The sequence below is a fragment of the Haematobia irritans genome, chromosome 2 (assembly GCF_050003625.1).
Source record: "Haematobia irritans isolate KBUSLIRL chromosome 2, ASM5000362v1, whole genome shotgun sequence".
NCBI lineage: Eukaryota > Metazoa > Arthropoda > Insecta > Diptera > Muscidae > Haematobia > Haematobia irritans.
The window spans coordinates 60053880-60067097 of record NC_134398.1 but is presented as its reverse complement, the minus strand read 5'-3'; positions in this window follow the sequence as shown (position 1 = coordinate 60067097).

Genomic DNA, 13218 nt, shown 5'->3' with positions numbered 1-13218 from the left:
AGTCCATATCGGGCGATATATATATGGGAGCTATATCTAAATCTGAACCGAATTCTTCCAAAATCAATAGGGTTCTATTCTGAGCCAAAACACATACTTGTGCCAAATTTGAAGTCGATTGGACTAAAACTGCGACCTAGACTTTGATTACAAAAATGTGTTCACGGACAGACGGACATGGCTATATCGACTCAGGAGCCCACCCTGAGCATTTTTGCCAAAGACACCATGTGTCTATCTCGTCTCCTTCTGGGTGTTGCAATAACTTATAACACCCTGTTCCACAGTGTGGCGCAGGGTATAAAAAGGTTTTTAATGAATACAAAGTAAAGCAATAATGTGATTCTCTCATTGTTAGGTTGATGTCCTTCGTCTCCTTCTCTATCTATATCTATGCTAATTTTTTAAACCTCTTCACTCATAAAATATTTGCTTTTATTTTCAGGTATGTATATTTTAAACTACATTGGAATTCTTACGATATAAATCGTGCACAACACCAATATGTGGTAAGTAGTGGGAATTTTGAGTTAAGTATATCATTTGATATGGTGGTGACAATTTCAAAACAAATTGTCCATGTTCTGAACTATTTTAACTGAATTAAAAATCTCAACCACGCAGAGCGACATCTTTCGGCTAAACTAAATTATCAGAAAGATTGATAGGTAATTGCAAAATGAATAGAAGATACGGATAAATGTCGGAAAAACTTACGGCGATTGATTAAAATGGAACGGACAAAAGTCGGATTGGAAAATATCAGCAATAAAACAATTTGATAGGTTTAGAAGCTTGCTATCAAAGGTGGCCATCTGGTGGTGTATATGCACATTACATGGTGTATGTCTATACTTACCAACTTTGCTGCCGTTTATTGCCATCTGGCGGCTTATCCTAACTTTTAAGTTTGTGTTTATAATATTGCTACAAGATGGCAGCAGGGTATGTATGTATATTTGTTGCAGAAATCTGCAATTTGACAATGAACCATCCTACAGATCCAAATATCCAAACTTAAAGTGCAAAACTCATGTCCAAGAAAGTAGAATTGCCATTTTCGAATTTCGAAAATTTGAAAGTTGTGCTGGATTGTGCTAGGTTTGTGCCGATTTGTGCTGCAATTTGTTTTTTTAAATTTTATCAAATAGCCGAGATATTTCGAAAAAACTTTTTTCAACAAAATTTTTGCCAGAATCGCCATTTTCGAAATTCGACATTTTGACAGTTGTGCTGAGTTGTGCTAGCCGAGTACATTATTGTGCCGTTTAAATAAAAATTCTATCTCTTATAGTTTTCGAGAAATTCTAAAATTTCGAAAAATTTCCAGAATCGCCATTTTCGAATTTCGAAAATTTTAATATTGTATTAAACCGTTATCGACTTGTGCTAAGTTGTGCCGTTGAGATCACCTTTCTATCTCAAGCCGTTTCCGAGAAACAGCCAAATTAAATTTTTAAAAAAGTTCAAAAATATGTGTTTGAAAAACGCCAAAATTTAAATTTTCGAATTTCAAAAAACTGAATGTTGTGCCAATTTGTGCTAGTTCAGTACTCATTTGTGCCGTTCGAATCAACTTTCTATCTCAAACCGTTTTGGAGATATTCGCAAAAACTTTTTTTAAAAAATGCCAATTTATGCCAAAATAGTCAAAATTTAAAATTTTCGAATTTCAAAAAACTGAACGTTGTGCCAATTTGTGCTAGGTTAGTACTCATTTGTGCCGTTTGAATCAACTTTCCATCTCAAACCGTTTTGGAGATATTCGCAAAAACTTTTTTTAAAAAATGCCAATTTATGATTGAAAATAGTCAAAATTTAAAATTTTCGAATTTCAAAAAACTGAACGTTGTGCCAATTTGTGCTAGGTTAGTACTCATTTGTGCCGTTTGAATCAACTTTCTATCTCAACCCGTTTTGGAGATATTCGCAAAAACTTTTTTTAAAAAATGCCAATTTATGCCAAAATAGTCAAAATTTAAAATTTTCGAATTTCAAAAAACTGAACGTTGTGCCAATTTGTGCTAGGTTAGTACTCATTTGTGCCGTTTGAATCAACTTTCCATCTCAAACCGTTTTGGAGATATTCGCAAAAACTTTTTTTAAAAAATGCCAATTTATGATTGAAAATAGTCAAAATTTAAAATTTTCGAATTTCAAAAAACTGAACGTTGTGCCAATTTGTGCTAGGTTAGTACTCATTTGTGCCGTTTGAATCAACTTTCCATCTCAAACCGTTTTGGAGATATTCGCAAAAACTTTTTTTAAAAAATGCCAATTTATGATTGAAAATAGTCAAAACTTAAAATTTTCGAATTTCAAAAAACTGAACGTTGTGCCAATTTGTGCTAGGTTAGTACTCATTTGTGCCGTTTGAATCAACTTTCTATCTCAACCCGTTTTGGAGATATTCGCAAAAACTTTTTTTAAAAAATGCCAATTTATGCCAAAATAGTCAAAATTTAAAATTTTCGAATTTCAAAAAACTGAACGTTGTGCCAATTTGTGCTAGGTTAGTACTCATTTGTGCCGTTTGAATCAACTTTCCATCTCAAACCGTTTTGGAGATATTCGCAAAAACTTTTTTTAAAAAATGCCAATTTATGATTGAAAATAGTCAAAATTTAAAATTTTCGAATTTCAAAAAACTGAACGTTGTGCCAATTTGTGCTAGGTTAGTACTCATTTGTGCCGTTTGAATCAACTTTCTATCTCAACCCGTTTTGGAGATATTCGCAAAAACTTTTTTTAAAAAATGCCAATTTATGCCAAAATAGTCAAAATTTAAAATTTTCGAATTTCAAAAAACTGAACGTTGTGCCAATTTGTGCTAGGTTAGTACTCATTTGTGCCGTTTGAATCAACTTTCCATCTCAAACCGTTTTGGAGATATTCGCAAAAACTTTTTTTAAAAAATGCCAATTTATGATTGAAAATAGTCAAAATTTAAAATTTTCGAATTTCAAAAAACTGAACGTTGTGCCAATTTGTGCTAGGTTAGTACTCATTTGTGCCGTTTGAATCAACTTTCTATCTCACCCCGTTTTGGAGATATTCGCAAAAACTTTTTTTAAAAAATGCCAATTTATGCCAAAATAGTCAAAATTTAAAATTTTCGAATTTCAAAAAACTGAACGTTGTGCCAATTTGTGCTAGGTTAGTACTCATTTGTGCCGTTTGAATCAACTTTCCATCTCAAACCGTTTTGGAGATATTCGCAAAAACTTTTTTTAAAAAATGCCAATTTATGATTGAAAATAGTCAAAATTTAAAATTTTCGAATTTCAAAAAACTGAACGTTGTGCCAATTTGTGCTAGGTTAGTACTCATTTGTGCCGTTTGAATCAACTTTCTATCTCAACCCGTTTTGGAGATATTCGCAAAAACTTTTTTTAAAAAATGCCAATTTATGCCAAAATAGTCAAAATAGTCAAAATTTAAAATTTTCGAATTTCAAAAAACTGAACGTTGTGCCAATTTGTGCTAGGTTAGTACTCATTTGTGCCGTTTGAATCAACTTTCCATCTCAAACCGTTTTGGAGATATTCGCAAAAACTTTTTTTAAAAAATGCCAATTTATGATTGAAAATAGTCAAAATTTAAAATTTTCGAATTTCAAAAAACTGAACGTTGTGCCAATTTGTGCTAGGTTAGTACTCATTTGTGCCGTTTGAATCAACTTTCTATCTCACCCCGTTTTGGAGATATTCGCAAAAACTTTTTTTAAAAAATGCCAATTTATGCCAAAATAGTCAAAATTTAAAATTTTCGAATTTCAAAAAACTGAACGTTGTGCCAATTTGTGCTAGGTTAGTACTCATTTGTGCCGTTTGAATCAACTTTCCATCTCAAACCGTTTTGGAGATATTCGCAAAAACTTTTTTTAAAAAATGCCAATTTATGATTGAAAATAGTCAAAATTTAAAATTTTCGAATTTCAAAAAACTGAACGTTGTGCCAATTTGTGCTAGGTTAGTACTCATTTGTGCCGTTTGAATCAACTTTCCATCTCAAACCGTTTTGGAGATATTCGCAAAAACTTTTTTTAAAAAATGCCAATTTATGATTGAAAATAGTCAAAATTTAAAATTTTCGAATTTCAAAAAACTGAACGTTGTGCCAATTTGTGCTAGGTTAGTACTCATTTGTGCCGTTTGAATCAACTTTCTATCTCACCCCGTTTTGGAGATATTCGCAAAAACTTTTTTTAAAAAATGCCAATTTATGCCAAAATAGTCAAAATTTAAAATTTTCGAATTTCAAAAAACTGAACGTTGTGCCAATTTGTGCTAGGTTAGTACTCATTTGTGCCGTTTGAATCAACTTTCTATCTCACCCCGTTTTGGAGATATTCGCAAAAACTTTTTTTAAAAAATGCCAATTTATGCCAAAATAGTCAAAATTTAAAATTTTCGAATTTCAAAAAACTGAACGTTGTGCCAATTTGTGCTAGGTTAGTACTCATTTGTGCCGTTTGAATCAACTTTCTATCTCAACCCGTTTTGGAGATATTCGCAAAAACTTTTTTTAAAAAATGCCAATTTATGCCAAAATAGTCAAAATTTAAAATTTTCGAATTTCAAAAAACTGAACGTTGTGCCAATTTGTGCTAGGTTAGTACTCATTTGTGCCGTTTGAATCAACTTTCCATCTCAAACCGTTTTGGAGATATTCGCAAAAACTTTTTTTAAAAAATGCCAATTTATGATTGAAAATAGTCAAAACTTAAAATTTTCGAATTTCAAAAAACTGAACGTTGTGCCAATTTGTGCTAGGTTAGTACTCATTTGTGCCGTTTGAATCAACTTTCTATCTCAACCCGTTTTGGAGATATTCGCAAAAACTTTTTTTAAAAAATGCCAATTTATGCCAAAATAGTCAAAATTTAAAATTTTCGAATTTCAAAAAACTGAACGTTGTGCCAATTTGTGCTAGGTTAGTACTCATTTGTGCCGTTTGAATCAACTTTCCATCTCAAACCGTTTTGGAGATATTCGCAAAAACTTTTTTTAAAAAATGCCAATTTATGATTGAAAATAGTCAAAATTTAAAATTTTCGAATTTCAAAAAACTGAACGTTGTGCCAATTTGTGCTAGGTTAGTACTCATTTGTGCCGTTTGAATCAACTTTCCATCTCAAACCGTTTTGGAGATATTCGCAAAAACTTTTTTTAAAAAATGCCAATTTATGATTGAAAATAGTCAAAATTTAAAATTTTCGAATTTCAAAAAACTGAACGTTGTGCCAATTTGTGCTAGGTTAGTACTCATTTGTGCCGTTTGAATCAACTTTCTATCTCACCCCGTTTTGGAGATATTCGCAAAAACTTTTTTTAAAAAATGCCAATTTATGCCAAAATAGTCAAAATTTAAAATTTTCGAATTTCAAAAAACTGAACGTTGTGCCAATTTGTGCTAGGTTAGTACTCATTTGTGCCGTTTGAATCAACTTTCCATCTCAAACCGTTTTGGAGATATTCGCAAAAACGTTTTTTAAAAAATGCCAATTTATGATTGAAAATAGTCAAAATTTAAAATTTTCGAATTTCAAAAAACTGAACGTTGTGCCAATTTGTGCTAGGTTAGTACTCATTTGTGCCGTTTGAATCAACTTTCTATCTCAACCCGTTTTGGAGATATTCGCAAAAACTTTTTTTAAAAAATGCCAATTTATGCCAAAATAGTCAAAATAGTCAAAATTTAAAATTTTCGAATTTCAAAAAACTGAACGTTGTGCCAATTTGTGCTAGGTTAGTACTCATTTGTGCCGTTTGAATCAACTTTCCATCTCAAACCGTTTTGGAGATATTCGCAAAAACTTTTTTTAAAAAATGCCAATTTATGATTGAAAATAGTCAAAATTTAAAATTTTCGAATTTCAAAAAACTGAACGTTGTGCCAATTTGTGCTAGGTTAGTACTCATTTGTGCCGTTTGAATCAACTTTCTATCTCACCCCGTTTTGGAGATATTCGCAAAAACTTTTTTTAAAAAATGCCAATTTATGCCAAAATAGTCAAAATTTAAAATTTTCGAATTTCAAAAAACTGAACGTTGTGCCAATTTGTGCTAGGTTAGTACTCATTTGTGCCGTTTGAATCAACTTTCCATCTCAAACCGTTTTGGAGATATTCGCAAAAACTTTTTTTAAAAAATGCCAATTTATGATTGAAAATAGTCAAAATTTAAAATTTTCGAATTTCAAAAAACTGAACGTTGTGCCAATTTGTGCTAGGTTAGTACTCATTTGTGCCGTTTGAATCAACTTTCTATCTCACCCCGTTTTGGAGATATTCGCAAAAACTTTTTTTAAAAAATGCCAATTTATGCCAAAATAGTCAAAATTTAAAATTTTCGAATTTCAAAAAACTGAACGTTGTGCCAATTTGTGCTAGGTTAGTACTCATTTGTGCCGTTTGAATCAACTTTCCATCTCAAACCGTTTTGGAGATATTCGCAAAAACTTTTTTTAAAAAATGCCAATTTATGATTGAAAATAGTCAAAATTTAAAATTTTCGAATTTCAAAAAACTGAACGTTGTGCCAATTTGTGCTAGGCTAGTACTCATTTGTGCCGTTTGAATCAACTTTCTATCTCACCCCGTTTTGGAGATATTCGCAAAAACTTTTTTTTAAAAAATGCCAATTTATGCCAAAATAGTCAAAATTTAAAATTTTCGAATTTCAAAAAACTGAACGTTGTGCCAATTTGTGCTAGGTTAGTACTCATTTGTGCCGTTTGAATCAACTTTCCATCTCAAACCGTTTTGGAGATATTCGCAAAAACTTTTTTTAAAAAATGCCAATTTATGATTGAAAATAGTCAAAATTTAAAATTTTCGAATTTCAAAAAACTGAACGTTGTGCCAATTTGTGCTAGGTTAGTACTCATTTGTGCCGTTTGAATCAACTTTCTATCTCAACCCGTTTTGGAGATATTCGCAAAAACTTTTTTTAAAAAATGCCAATTTATGCCAAAATAGTCAAAATAGTCAAAATTTAAAATTTTCGAATTTCAAAAAACTGAACGTTGTGCCAATTTGTGCTAGGTTAGTACTCATTTGTGCCGTTTGAATCAACTTTCCATCTCAAACCGTTTTGGAGATATTCGCAAAAACTTTTTTTAAAAAATGCCAATTTATGATTGAAAATAGTCAAAATTTAAAATTTTCGAATTTCAAAAAACTGAACGTTGTGCCAATTTGTGCTAGGTTAGTACTCATTTGTGCCGTTTGGTATCGATCCTTAACATTGACTGTCCGTGCAACGAATCAAACGAGGTTAACAGTTCATCCGATACATCATCTAACATCGTTGAATTCAATATAGACATTACGGAGATTTGGTCTAGTTTAAAACCAGAAAGTAGTTTACATATTTTCAAAAATCGTGATCGTACCATAAAAACGTTGAAAAAAATACATGGACGTATGTTCTTTACGAAGAGATTCATAATGTAACAAATATTCCATGCCCATTCATTTTTAAAAAATCTCAAGTGTCCGAATCGGGAATATATATATCGGTATCTGGTCAATGTCCTGAATGTCCCTGCAAATTTCTGGGCAGAATTCCTCAAGAGCCTAATGAAGGTGAAATTGTCAAAATGTATTGTAGTATTAGCGATTTTGACGGTAGTGTAAATCACGTAAAAAAGAGACCGCTTCGAGGCAATTTACGAAAAGCCATCGGTAATAATTTGGTAGAGAAAAATTTATTGCCGTGTCAATATAGAAGAAACGAAGCTCACCGGTTAATTGAAACGCTTGGAGATACCAGTCCGCCGAATTTGACTAAAGTTGAAAACCTAGGGAAAGCGAAACAGGAAGCTATGAATAGAATGTTAGGAATAACGGGTACAAATGCAATAGACGGAATTTACAATTTAAAATACACAACCAAATACTCTGCGTCAATTCACAATATCGGTCTTGATCCATTTTTTGTTCACTATTGGTCGAGAGATCAAATGTACCTATTTTCGAAATTTAACGAATCTTTAATAGTGGACGCAACGGGCAGTGTAGTAAAATCAATTGTTTTACCAAACAAAGAAACATCTTCGCACATATTTCTGTTCCAGGCGGTCATTCAAATTAACAACAAAACGGTACCGGTATGTCAAATGCTAACCACGGTTAAAACAACTGTTGCGATTATAAGTTGGTTCTTAGAATTTCTAAGAAAATGCCAAAATGAAACGAGAAACATAACGGTACCGAAAGAATTTATTTGCGACTTCGATAAAGCATTACTAGGTGCGGCATCGCGCGTCTTCTCGAATGCAAATAGTTTGCACCACTATCTAGATTGGTGCTTCGATATTATTTGCGGTAATAATAAAACATTTCCCTCTTGTATTTTACGTTTAGATGTGTGTCATTTTACGAACATAATTGCTCGGTGGAAGTGCTATTCCCAACACCAGACTGGAGTAAGAGCAATGTACATGCGTTCTTTATGTATTTTGAGGACCCAAAGTGATTTTTCAGAGATGCATAAAATGTTCATTTCAATTTTGAAATTGGCATTGCACAAAAGTGGCGAAAAAGGAAGTCCGGCATTTGAAGCCAAAGAGTACTTGAGGTCCAAAATAAAGGGAAGTCCAGAACTTAATTTTGATGACCAATTATATTCTTCTGAACTGGAGGACTCAGAAGTCGAAGAACATCATATAGAAGAAGAACCATATTCAAGTATTCAGACCTATGTGAATAACACATACAACGAAGTTGCTGAAAACGCCAAAAGGGAGTATATGGATATCGACGATGACCTTAATGGATATATGCTTCCCGACTTCGCTGTGAAGTTAAAAAAATTAATGATGTATTTTCCAATATTTACCGAAATTATGCGTGGTCTTCGTGGAGAAGGAAGAGTAAATGCAACGTCTGCACCCGTGGAATCCTATTTTAACGATCTGAAGCACAGGCAGTTTCGGGCGGTAGGTCTTCCGCTTCGTGTGGATAAATTCGCCGCAATACACATACGTGAAATTCAAAAAACGTTGTATGAGTCTACAACCGGGTGCTTCAAATTAAACAAAGATGGAGACGTCGATTATATAGCAAAATCTACCGACATCGAAGGGAAAATAATATTGGAGAATACATCAAAAACAAGCCCATCACAACCTAAGCGAATTCAAAAAAATGTAAATATTGAGAATGAACTTTCTTTGGAGTTAGATTGGCGGAAGAAAAACAACAAAAGAAATACAAATGAAGCAGAATTTGCAGTTTTGCCGGATGATTCTCCTGATTCTGAGAGTGAAATAGAAGTAGTATCCGACTTCAAACGATTCCAATCAGAGAAATCCAAAAAGGTTAAAATAAAGCGGGCACGGTATGGTGAAAAATATCCAGAATTTGAACCATCTACGAAAGATAAAGGAACCTACCTCCCTGTTATTCCAAACGGATCCCGTTGTCCAAATGTGAAGCTAAAGGGATGTTCTGTGTCTTTGTCTAACACATGTGCATTCGATAGCTTTTTTGAGATTGTGTGTATTGCACTGGTGAACGAGTCTTCGTATGCTGAACAATTACAAAACGTGGACATTCCTTTGTTTAGCTGTGCCAGGATGTTCTTGAAGGAAAGGCTTTGTGCAAAACTATTTCGTGAGCGAGCATCTATACTCCGATCAATGCGGACTGCTCAAAGAAGAATTTCGAAATTCACTAACAATTACAAATCAACGTGCACCATGGAAAACATTAGTTGCGAGTGTAACATCACCGATTTGGCAAAGGAACTACTCTCCGGAGCACCTAGCTATGTCGTCATGTATCAATGTCAAATATGCAACTCTTCGAAGACAGATGTGTTTGTAGATACTCGGATTCATCTCGACATCATAAAACAGAGAGGAATAAAACATCTTGCGGAGGCATTGGACTTCACAAATAGAGTCAAAAGATGTTGCAGCCAGGACATGCTATGCAACTGCTACTACAGTCCCCATCTTCTAGTTAGTGTCGATATTGGTTTGGATAACCGGCTAAAAGTTTGTGATATACCCACCGAAATACAAATTTGTGGGGGCCCTAAGTACAAGATTGCGGGATTCGTCGGCTACAGAGGCAATTACAGCACTACATCGATTGGACACTACACTGGCTATGTGCGAAAAAATCACCACTGGTTGGAATACGATGACTTATCATCAGAAAAATCTCCAACTGGTGTTAATATTAACACACTAGTTGATCCTCAAATTATATTTTATACAAAGCTTGAAGACTTGTGATGTTGACCATCGTAATATAGAGGTTTAAGCTTATTATTAAAATAAATACATTCAAATTAATGAATAGTCTTTTTATGGGACCCATTGGGATATCAATACATTCAAGCCTTATAAAACTTGGAAACTGAATACAAAGCCAAGTTGCTATTTTTTAGAAAAAATTTGCGAATATCTCCAAAACGGTTTGAGATAGAAAGTTGATTCAAACGGCACAAATGAGTACTAACCTAGCACAAATTGGCACAACGTTCAGTTTTTTGAAATTCGAAAATTTTAAATTTTGACTATTTTGGCATAAATTGGCATTTGTTAAAAAAAGTTTTTGCGAATATCTCCAAAACGGTTTGAGATGAAAAGTTGATTCAAACGGCACAAATGAGTACTAACCTAGCACAAATTGGCACAACGTTCAGTTTTTTGAAATTCGAAAATTTTAAATTTTGACTATTTTCAATCATAAATTGGCATTTTTTAAAAAAAGTTTTTGCGAATATCTCCAAAACGGTTTGAGATGAAAAGTTGATTCAAACGGCACAAATGAGTACTAACCTAGCACAAATTGGCACAACGTTCAGTTTTTTGAAATTCGAAAATTTTAAATTTTGACTATTTTCAATCATAAATTGGCATTTTTTAAAAAAAGTTTTTGCGAATATCTCCAAAACGGTTTGAGATGGAAAGTTGATTCAAACGGCACAAATGAGTACTAACCTAACACAAATTGGCACAACGTTCAGTTTTTTGAAATTCGAAAATTTTAAATTTTGACTATTTTCAATCATAAATTGGCATTTTTTAAAAAAAGTTTTTGCGAATATCTCCAAAACGGTTTGAGATAGAAAGTTGATTCGAACGGCACAAATGAGTACTGAACTAGCACAAATTGGCACAACATTCAGTTTTTTGAAATTCGAAAATTTAAATTTTGGCGTTTTTCAAACACATATTTTTGAACTTTTTTTAAAAATTTAATTTGGCTGTTTCTCGGAAACGGCTTGAGATAGAAAGGTGATCTCAACGGCACAACTTAGCACAAGTCGATAACGGTTTAATACAATATTAAAATTTTCGAAATTCGAAAATGGCGATTCTGGAAATTTTTCGAAATTTTAGAATTTCTCGAAAACTATAAGAGATAGAATTTTTATTTAAACGGCACAATAATGTACTCGGCTAGCACAACTCAGCACAACTGTCAAAATGTCGAATTTCGAAAATGGCGATTCTGGCAAAAATTTTGTTGAAAAAAGTTTTTTCGAAATATCTCGGCTATTTGATAAAATTAAAAAAAACAAATTGCAGCACAAATCGGCACAAACCTAGCACAATCCAGCACAACTTTCAAATTTTCGAAATTCGAAAATGGCAATTCTACTTTCTTGGACATGCAAAACTCGATATGAAGACGAATAGTTTTATATATTTATTTATTGTTTATTTTAATTATACAGTAAATATATGATAAAAAAGAATGCATTTGTCTTTGAAATAAAGAAATTTTAGTTAAAATAGTTTAATAAGAAAGCTTTTAGTAAAACACACCTTATGACTACAAAAATGGGCAAAATAAAACGAAAACTTATTTGTAACTATTCAAGAGGCTTTGCAGCATATGTTGAATTTTACCGTATAAATTTTTCTTGCTTAGTTCTCTTGCTTTTGTGTCGTTAACATTGAAAATTTAATCGAACCGCGGACCATGCAATTTGTAAGCCAACACACTATCCACTGGGCAACGTAGCTGTTATTGTCGTCAATAGACAGTTATCGTTATAAGTTATGTTTATATAGCATAGCTTGCAGCGCCCACGAGCCGATTAAACAAATTTTATTTAACAGAAACATACATTTAGTTGGGAACCGTGGAGCAGTGGTTGGTACGTCCGCCTTGCATACTGGCTTCGATCCCTGCTTCGATCGAACACCAAAAAGGTTTTTTTTTGTTTTACATATATTCCAGATATGTTCATTACATACTACTATATTAAATTTAAATACTATGAAACTGTAAACTTTAACAAAAGAAAAACGTTCTCGGTACCCGTTTTCCAAACGTTTTTGTTTTCTTTGCGTGTAGGACAAATTTTGAGGATTTTGCATCTTTGATTCAAAGTTGTTTTTGTAATTAACCCTGGAAAGTCATCCTTATGTTTTGTACATCCTTCGTCAGTTTGACTACGACCTATTTTAAAACGCCATAATTTGCATCATGAGCAAAAATGAGAACCAAAATTGAGTTAAGTTTCTTATTCAATATGTTTTTAATTAGCATAAAAAAATCATAATACGGTTGAATTAGTATAACTTAAATTTATCATTTCTCATTTTAGATCAAAAATGAAATTACGCGTCGTCATTTTGTTGAAGGATGACTGTCTAGGGTTAAGAAAATATTTTGTGCTTTCAAGTATCTGTCATAATTTGAATTTTTCAAGAAGTTTGTTATTATATCGCATAAAGAAAATGAAAATTCGATAAATGAGATCGATAAATGAGATGTTTTGAAAAGTCTGGATTTAAGGCTAGATAGGTAAAGCTGGTAGCAATAGAACATTCAAAACAAAGTTTACCTGGATCCAAAGATGTTAACTTTCCCTTAAAGCTTTTGATATTGATTTAACTGAACACGGTTTATACACCCTCAAAAAAATCGCTTCTTTAACATATGTTCCAAACATATTTTGCAGGAAGCACATATATTATTGGATACTGCTGAAACATTAATATGTTAGTTTTATGTGAACATATTATATGTTTAGAAGCATTTTGAGCCCAAAAATATTATATGCTTGGAAGAATTTTTCCCAAATACGATTGTGCTCATTCCCTAACATACTCGTAATTTTCACTTCCACAAAATATTTTAGTTCTTGGCACCTTTTTCTGTAATACAAATAATGTTGAAGAAATTATTCACTTTTATAATTTTTTTAAATTTTACCTTTCGCCTGCATGGAGAATCGAACC